This window comes from Ochotona curzoniae, unplaced genomic scaffold (genome assembly GCF_017591425.1).
Source record: "Ochotona curzoniae isolate NIBS_2020 unplaced genomic scaffold, NIBS_Ocur_1.0 scaffold_4701, whole genome shotgun sequence".
NCBI classification, from domain to species: Eukaryota; Metazoa; Chordata; class Mammalia; order Lagomorpha; family Ochotonidae; genus Ochotona; species Ochotona curzoniae.
This window is the reverse complement of record NW_024467122.1, coordinates 84293434-84302059: the sequence shown is the minus strand read 5'-3', so window position 1 is coordinate 84302059 and position 8626 is coordinate 84293434.

Sequence of the window (8626 nt, the reverse complement as noted above, 5' to 3'; positions counted from 1 at the left end):
GTCCCAGCCCTATCTACAGGAGAGGCCTTGCCTTCTGTGTGCGTGTGTGTGTGTGTGTGTGTTAGAACACTTTCATCTGAGAACACACGGGTTTGAGTTGCTAGTGCTTTCCTTACAGCCCTCCCAATGCGTTACGGAGAAGGCTCTTTCTCCTCGGCCTTCCTGGAACCTGTGATGGGAGAAGTTGCTGGGAGGTGTAAGAGCAGCAGGCCAGATCCTGAGAGTGGTCACCTCAAGAGGTCTGGAACCGTGACCTTACCCTGAGATTGGTACCTTTCCTTTCCCTGGAATCTGCAGGACTTTTTCAAAGGAGCGTGCAATGGACGAAAACTTCTTTGGTCACAGCTCCCGAAGATCGTTGGAAGTATTTTTGAGTGTACCTGCCTCTCAAGTGTGCAGGGCCTCTGAGGAAGGAGGCCCAAGGAACTGTGTCTTCAACAGTGTCCTAAGTGATTTCCATCAAGCTCAGTCTGGTGACCACTGGCCCAAGATCTGTTAGAATGATGCACCAGCACTTCCTATGAACCTTAATCAGACCAAGCTCTGGGATGCAAGAGAAGCAGGACTCCAGCCCCTCTTCAGGAGTTCTGATCCTACTGAAGACCAAAGACACGAATCTCAGGAGGAACACCCAGGGGACCCCTACGAGGTCACTCTGAACCAAGTACCAGGAGACTGACCCAGACATCTGGGCTGGAGGAATGTCACTTCAGGGCTGTTGGAGCCAGGCACGGCGAGCCTGACCTCATGGACAAAGCCACCACTGTCTGACAGGCAGGCCAGCGACCTGCAGGTCAGACTTGCGTTTGATGTGTTTGCTTGGCTGCATGCCAAGGCCCTACACAGCCCTTAGCATCTGTGGTGAACATGTGTGACTCCCAACGGAAGTAGAGAGCCGTGTACTGGAATGGAAACAACCTTTTCCTTGTGGCCCAGTGGGAGCAATGATTAGAAGGAATGTGATGGTGGGTAGAATGCTATCACCTGTGACTGCACCCTTAGGAGGAGGTCCTCTCTGGGTGTCACTGAGCAATGTCACACAGACTTAGGAACCACCCACCCCTACCTCATGCTCCTTGTCAGCCTCAGAAGGACTCTGAGTTGCCCAACGGCCATAGCGCTGTCAGGGGAAGGGCATTGTCTATCAGAGGAAAAATCCCCTGCAGGCGTTGAGAGGGGGGACAGGTTAGACTTGGCTGGGAACACTGTGGGGACCCCTTGGGGAGTGCCTCCTCCATGCCTAGCAGTGCTAGGGGTTAACGGTGGATATTGGTGCCTTGCCTGGGTGAGAGGACAGAGGGAAAGAGCCTGGCACGTGTGGGTGACAAGATCAGAAAGCACCCCTTCACCTTGTCTGGCATCTGTTTTGCACCAGGAACTTTGTGCAGAATCAGGGTGACTGTGTTGGAAACCCTGGCTAAATGTCTGGGGAAATGAGCAGCCCTGTGGGTATAGGCTCAAAGTAGGATCAGAGTGTTGAGAAGCAAGCAGCAAGGCCAGGGCATGTGCAAAGGGAGGGGGCAGGGCCACTGGGGCTGGTCTGGGTTGGTCTGCTGCCTCCTGCTCTGGCACACCTCCCACTTCCACTCAGGTCACTCTTATCCTCTCTGATCATTTCTGTCCACTGCTAGACACCAACATTTGCCCTCTGCACATGCTAGAAATGTCTGCCCTCCTTACTACCCAGTCAACTCCCACTGATCATCTCTGGTGTTCAGCCACGTGGTCGCTAGGGTGGGCCTTTCTGGATGCAGAGGGTTTAGTTCAGGGCCCTCGATACAGGCTGCAAGCTCAGAGGGGGAGAAAGTGATCGAGTCTGGCTTTTCATCGTGCTCCTCCCATTGAGGCTTGGGTGGGCCATCTGTCTCCTGGGTTACCCACATCACCAGTCAGGGCCATGTTGGCATGTATCCAGGGACACTTGCTCTCTTCCTTGACCCCAGGTGCCTGACATTGGCCCTGAAGACACAGAGTCCCTGTTTTCCTTCTGTTGCTCTGTGCTGGTTCATGCAGAAGTCTTTGTTGACGTAAACCCTCCTTTGCGCTTGGTTCTTCCTCCCTTAAGCTATTCATGATATTCCTAAATACAGAAAGCTTGAACAATAAACACCCTTAAACACATTGCTGGATCCTAAAATGGTTGAATATTTATCGCTTCTAAATACTTCCACTGATACCTTCTTGAAATGAGGACATCTGCCAACATCGCTGCAATACCATGGATGCATCCGCTACATGAAAGCTTTTCATGCTTAAAAAGCAAAATCCAGAATCCAGCTGAGAGTCGTGCATCATGCTTGCTCTTATGCCTTTGTAGTTTGCTTTCATCTAAAATCGCTGCCCCATTTTTAGATGCTGCTGTCTTTACGCTTGACCACGTTGGCTCTCTGGAGCATTCTTATTTTTAAGAAACAAGGCTTTGGAAAATAAAACCCAGTGGACTCCCCCCAAACTTTCCCTGAGGCAAGAAGGATACTGGCATAAGTCACAGGAAGAGACTTCTGGGTTAGTAGTGGTGCCAGTCCTGGATATTCCACTTCTGACCCAGCTGATGCACTGGGAAAGCAGTGGAAGGAGTCCCAAGTGTTTGGATCCTTGCCACCTATGTGGGAGACCAGAGGCAGTCCCAACCTTTCTGCACCTCCTTACTAATAGATAGATAGATAGATAGATAGATAGATAGATAGATAGATAGATAGATATAGGGAAAATGAGTTGTCTCTGAAAAGCCAGGGTTAGGATGAGATTGGAAAGCTTGATATGTGCTGTGACTTTGGATGGCTTGAGTTCCAGGTTCTGGAAACTTCTAGTCTAGGGCCTTGAGGGCAAAATTGTAAGGATCTATCAAATGCAGTTCTGGGCTGAATGGAACCTTGAAGGTCAGATACCTAGGAAGACACTGCATCCCAATGGATGCTACCTGCTTCTGATCTCCCTGCCTGAGAAAAGCTTGCCCAGGATAGCAACCTGCGGGACTGGTAGCACCCCAGGACTGCGTAGTCCTATACAGCAGCCCTGTGCCCAGAGCTGGCATAGTGTGTATAACCTGTACCCGAGCCACAGTGGCTAAGGTGTCTCTGGGACAATGGGGATCAGTGTACACGGAGTGACTTGGGGGGAGGTGACAGGGCTGGGCATGGGCAGGCTTGCTGCTAAAACCCAAGACACCTTTCCCACTGGCCATACAATGGGAGGAGCACCGGGTCTGAGCACTTCCCAGACTGCAGTTGGTCCTGTTGGGGTGAGGGAGTGTGCTATGGGGGGCCTTGGAAAGATGTTTTCTTTCCTCAGTACTCTCTGAGGCACCACCCCAGTCCCTAAGCTAGGGCTTGGCTTGTACTGCCTTACAAGGGGCCCTGGGGCCAGGCCTTTCAGGCTGTGCCCATGTGAGCCTTTGTGACCCACAGTGGAGGGCAGGCACATAACTAGCTTTCTTGCACCTCCCTCCTGGTGCACATGGCTGCTCCAATAGTTCCGTGAACTTGAACTTGAAAGGACTGTGTTTACTCTTGTCTTTGGCCTGATTGTCCTTTTTACCATGGGATAGGGTGGAAGGATTGCTAAGAAATAGAGAGTGGCCAGAACAATCTCATTTAGCCATTCCTCGGTCCAGCTGCAAAGCAAACTTCTATTGTGCGTTCACTCAGCAGGGAAAACACATTTTGTTTTGCTTTCTTGCATAACCATCAAACAGCTGGGATAAGTTAGCTTCAAAATGTCTTTCCAGAGTCTCATTTGGGCTAAATGGTGAAAGACGATTTCACTTGCAATGCAAGCTGTTACAGCATGACTGTTGAGTGTGACATGTGTGGTTGCTCAACTAACAGGGAGACATCCAGGGCTGACAACCTCTTAACCTTAGGTGACTTCACACTGTCCCTTGTAAATGAGTGGCCGGGGCCTTGAAATTGCTATTTGGAGTCTCATAAGTGGAGAAACATTGTGGGGGCTTCGAAGAGATTAAAATGCTCTCAATCTAAGCTTTTCAGTGAAGGTCATTATCTCCCGGAGTGCTTGTCTTCAGGATCCAGTCGCCTCGTCCCATCTCCTGAAGTTCTGATCCAGTAGGGCTAGAGTGAAACCCAAGAACTTACATTTCCAAGAACTTGCCAGGTAACTCTGAAGCTGCTCGATTAGGGACCCTGTGTTGGGAACATACACTTCAACTCTGGTAGACCTAAGGAAGAAATAAAGAGCAGTGCACAGAACTGACAAGAACTGGGGACAGCACAGGGTCCACTTTTGGGCATTGCTTTGTTTCTCTAACTGAGTAAAGGGGTAATACTACAACAAGAGGATCACATCGGCCTTCATTGCTAGTGGGAGTGGGCTTTCAGGGGTCTCTAGAAAGCAGATTGACTTATTTTTTCAGGCATTGATTTAGTAAATCCTTCTTTCAGTAATCTCTAAAGAAATAATCAGAAATATGTACAAAGATTAAGGCTCAGGGATGTTTTACATAATCCAGCATTGCATAAACTATGCTGCCTACACGGTGGAGTGTTATTCCACCATTTAATTTCTTGGGGGAGAAATGCAATGTTAAGGGAAATACTGAGGATGCATTCCTAAACCAAAAGCTCAAGGTTCTGCGCTACACGCACATCAACTATATAACATGCAAATCTCAAGTGCTGTAAGCAGCATATCCACTGAGCAAACTTGGAGCTATTAGCAATGAGGAGGTCTAGATGGTATTGTGTCTGTATTACAGGTGTCAGCCATTTCTTTCTCGTGCAGTCTTCCGGCATATTTCTGTCCCACTTGTAGCCTCGCCCCTCAGGAATCCTCGCCTGACAGATGATTCTTAGGCTGCTACGCTTGTACCAGTGAGAAAGTGGAAGGTAACTGGATGTTGAACAGACCCCTTATCAAAGTTGAGCCCATCAGAGACATCGTTACAAATAGGACTGTTAGGGGCAGGCACTGAGGTGCAGCTGGTTAGGCTTTCACTTGGGATGCCCACATTCTGTTTGGAAAGCTTGATTTGCATCCGATCTCTACTTCCAATTCAGCTTCCTGCTAACAAGCACCACGTAGTCCTGCCACTCATACAGGAGGCCTGGATGAAATGCTGAGCTCCTAGCTTTCAGCGTGGCCCAGCCCTAACTGTTATGGCATTTAGGGGGCGTGGATGGGAGTTCATTCCATCTCTCTCTGTCTCTCCTCTGTGTTGCTCTGCATTTCAAAATAAGTAAAGCAATAACTGAGGCTGTTGGTTAAGTACGCTATTAAAAAACAACAACAACAACAACAACCAGAAACTAGTTAGGCTGTGAGAGGCATTAATGTGGATTCAGGGCTGGGGGCTGTCCCAGGAGTGACAAGTGCAGGAGCCAAGTGCAGATCTGCTGACTTGTTGGTTGCAGCTCAGTAACCCCTCCTTACCCAGCAGGGCGGGGAAGATGGGAAATGGCAACCACAGCACCGACGACCCTGACATGCCTTCAACCATCACTCCTTTGCCCCAGGGAAACAACAGCGGGCTTCTGCTCCTCACAGTTCGTCCCAGATTATTGTGTGACTTTTGTTGATTTGCACATATTTATTTTCTCCTCATCTTCCACTCTGAGAGTTCTTCTGCCTCTAAGACCTGGAAAAGATCGTTAAACCTCTGCTAGTCTTTCCGATCCCGATCTTCACCCACTTAGAAGGGTCTCTTCCTTTGCCTTCATTTTGGTTCAGCATCCAGGAGATGGTTTATTTCAGGTCTGGAAAGCATCCATGCAAAGTTCTTTTTTTTTTTTTTCCTTCCACCAGGTTGAGAGGATTCCAGCAGCAAAGCATAATGCGGGATCAGAAATGGAGGGTGTGGTTTTCCCCAGTGATTTATAGATGTGGAGACTGGAATGGATGAGTCATAGCAAATTGAATGGGAGGGGCTGCTGCCCACATTGCTATAAATTCTGCCGCCTTGCAACGGTTTTGGTTTGCCATTTTTAGAAACAAAGACTGCGGTGTCGTTGCTCCCACTTTGCTGTGGGCTTTCAGGTAGGAATGATGAAATGCAGGGCAGCAACTAGTTGGGAATTCTCATTCCTCGCAAATTCATCATCTGTTCTCCACTCCACCTTCCACCACCAGGGGAAGTCAAATTCTAACTGACAAGGGTCAGAATTATTTAAAAGACTTTGAACTGACATAAGATCTCCGAAGGCAGGCAAGTGAGTTTCATTTTGATTTGTTGATCAACTGACAAAGTATTCATTTTGCTACTGAGAGGTGAATGTTGGAGCAAGTATTCTGAAGAAACTTTCTTTTTTTTTTTTTTAGATTTTTTTAAATTATTTTTTTATTGGAAAGGCAGATATAAAGAGAGGAGAGACAGAGAGGAAGATCTTCCGTCTGATGATTCACTCCCCAAGTGAGCGCAACGGCCGATACTATGCCGATCCGAAGCCAGGAACCTCTTCAGGGTATCCCACATGGGTGCAGGGTCCCAAAGCTTTGGGGCCGTCCTTGACTGCTTTCCCGGGCCACAGGCAGGGAGCTGGAAGGGAAGTGGGGCCGCCGGGATAGAACCGGCGCCCATATGGGATCCTGGGTGCGCAAGGCGAGGACCTTAACCACTTGTGCCACCGCTCTGGGCCCTCTGAAGAAATTTTCAAAAGTTCTCGGTGCAGATTCAGATTTGGGATTTAGATTCTTGGGGTGGTGCTGGGGTTCAACTCTGATATGATTTTGAGGTTTCTTTCTCTGTCCAAAAGGATGAAAAATTGTCAAGGAGAAGATGTTGACAAAATTGAAAAAAAAAAATCTTTTCAGGCGTAAATAGAATCTGAGGAAGTGGTTATGTTCATACATCAAATAGGGAGTGATCTGTACCTGAATGGAGCATGGGGACAGAAGGGGGTCTCCCTTGAGAGGTTCCAGGAACCGTGAGGGAAATTACTGTGGCTTGACACAGTTTATACCTTCAACGGAAGTCTTGATTGATAATTCACTGATTTATTTGAGGGAAAGAAAGGAAGAAAAAGAGATAGAAAGAGAGAGCTGGTTCACTCTACAAAGCTTTGCAACTGGGCCAGGCCCACACCGCACGCTGGAAACCCAGTCAGGGGCTCTTGGGTAGGTTGCAGGAATCCAAGTGTCTGAACCATCGCTTACTACCTTCCACGATCTTCATGATCAGGAAGCTGCTGTCAGGAGATGAGCTTGAAATTGATTCTAGCTACTCCAGTGTGGGATGTGGCCATCATAATCAGCAACTTAACCAGTAGGCCAAATGCCCACCCTAACATAACCTTAAAGGTAGATTGCCAAGGTGAGGCAATTGAAGTCTGCACCTACAGTTGATCTGATTTTATCTGACAGTTATATCCTGCTATCTCTTACTGAAGGGAAACACTGCAGAGCATCGCATCCTTATGGGATAGGAAGACGGGAGTTAAGAGGAGAGGGAATAGGAAACAGTGATTGACTCTTTCTTAGAGCATTTTTATCCTTGGACATCAGGTAATGCCTGTTACAGACCAACCCAGCACATCGATTCATCTGGGTTTTATGGGTTGGCCAGTTGGTTCTGTCTGGACTGGCTTGGCTGGCCCACAGGGCTCCTTTCTCTCCTCCCATTAGCCAGCACATTGGACTTGGACAGCAGATCTGGCATGGCTGTTGTTCAGTTCTTTGCTGACACTGCTCTGTGTGGCTAGCTGAGCCTCTGTTGGGGCTAGCTGTGTGTGGCAGTGCAGGAGTTGCAAACACAGTGAGCAGACAAACCCCATGCTTGGGCACTTTGAAAGCCTCAGCCTGTGACAGTGCTGCTAGTGTCCTGTTGACCAAAGTGAGCCATATTACCCCTAGGGTCAAGGAACAGAGAGAAAGATGATATACTTTGTCATGAAGGAGGAAGAATTTGGGGCCATTTTTACCACCACATTGTTATCTACCATAGTAGATGACAGAGTTGGGACAGGAATGAAGCAGTGGACCCACAGAACTGTAGAGAAGGGATGAACCACAAGGACCTGTTTGTAGCTTCCTGTTGCTTCCTTTTGGCCCAGCCAGGGATCCCCTGTTGAGGTCTTGCCTTGGGCTGTGTGATTCTTGGGCTAAGCAGGACAACTGGACTCTGGCTTGAACTACAAATGGCATTTTGAGACAAACATGGGCTGTCTTTAATGTCTGGGATCCTTCAGTTCTGAAGCTAACGTTTGAGGACAGCCTCCTTGGAAAGCCTACAAGCCACCCCTTGCTGGGTTAAATGGGAGATAAGGACCTGCATTTTTCTTCTTGAGGATGAAGAGCTGGGAAATGCACAGGGTGGATGAAGTTTGCACTGACAGATAGGTTAGTTACTTGAACATGGATCAGGTAAAGGAAGGATATGAATGGGAAGTCTGCTTCCAGGATACATAATAAAAACCAGTAACGAACGGGAAATGTGATCAAGAAAAGACCACGGACATATGAAGGACAAGAGGAAAAAGCTACAGTCTTTATTTTTGGTAAGAAACAGCAGTTTCCAGTCTCTGCTCTGCTCTAGCCCAGAGGGTAAGTATGGACAGATAGTCTCATTTAACCAACTTGTTGACAACAAGAGGCCTTCAATTCCAAGGAGGTTAGAGAAAGAAGGGAGTGGAGCCTGTGTCAGAATGAATCCTCCTCTGAGAGTGCTGGGGCAGAG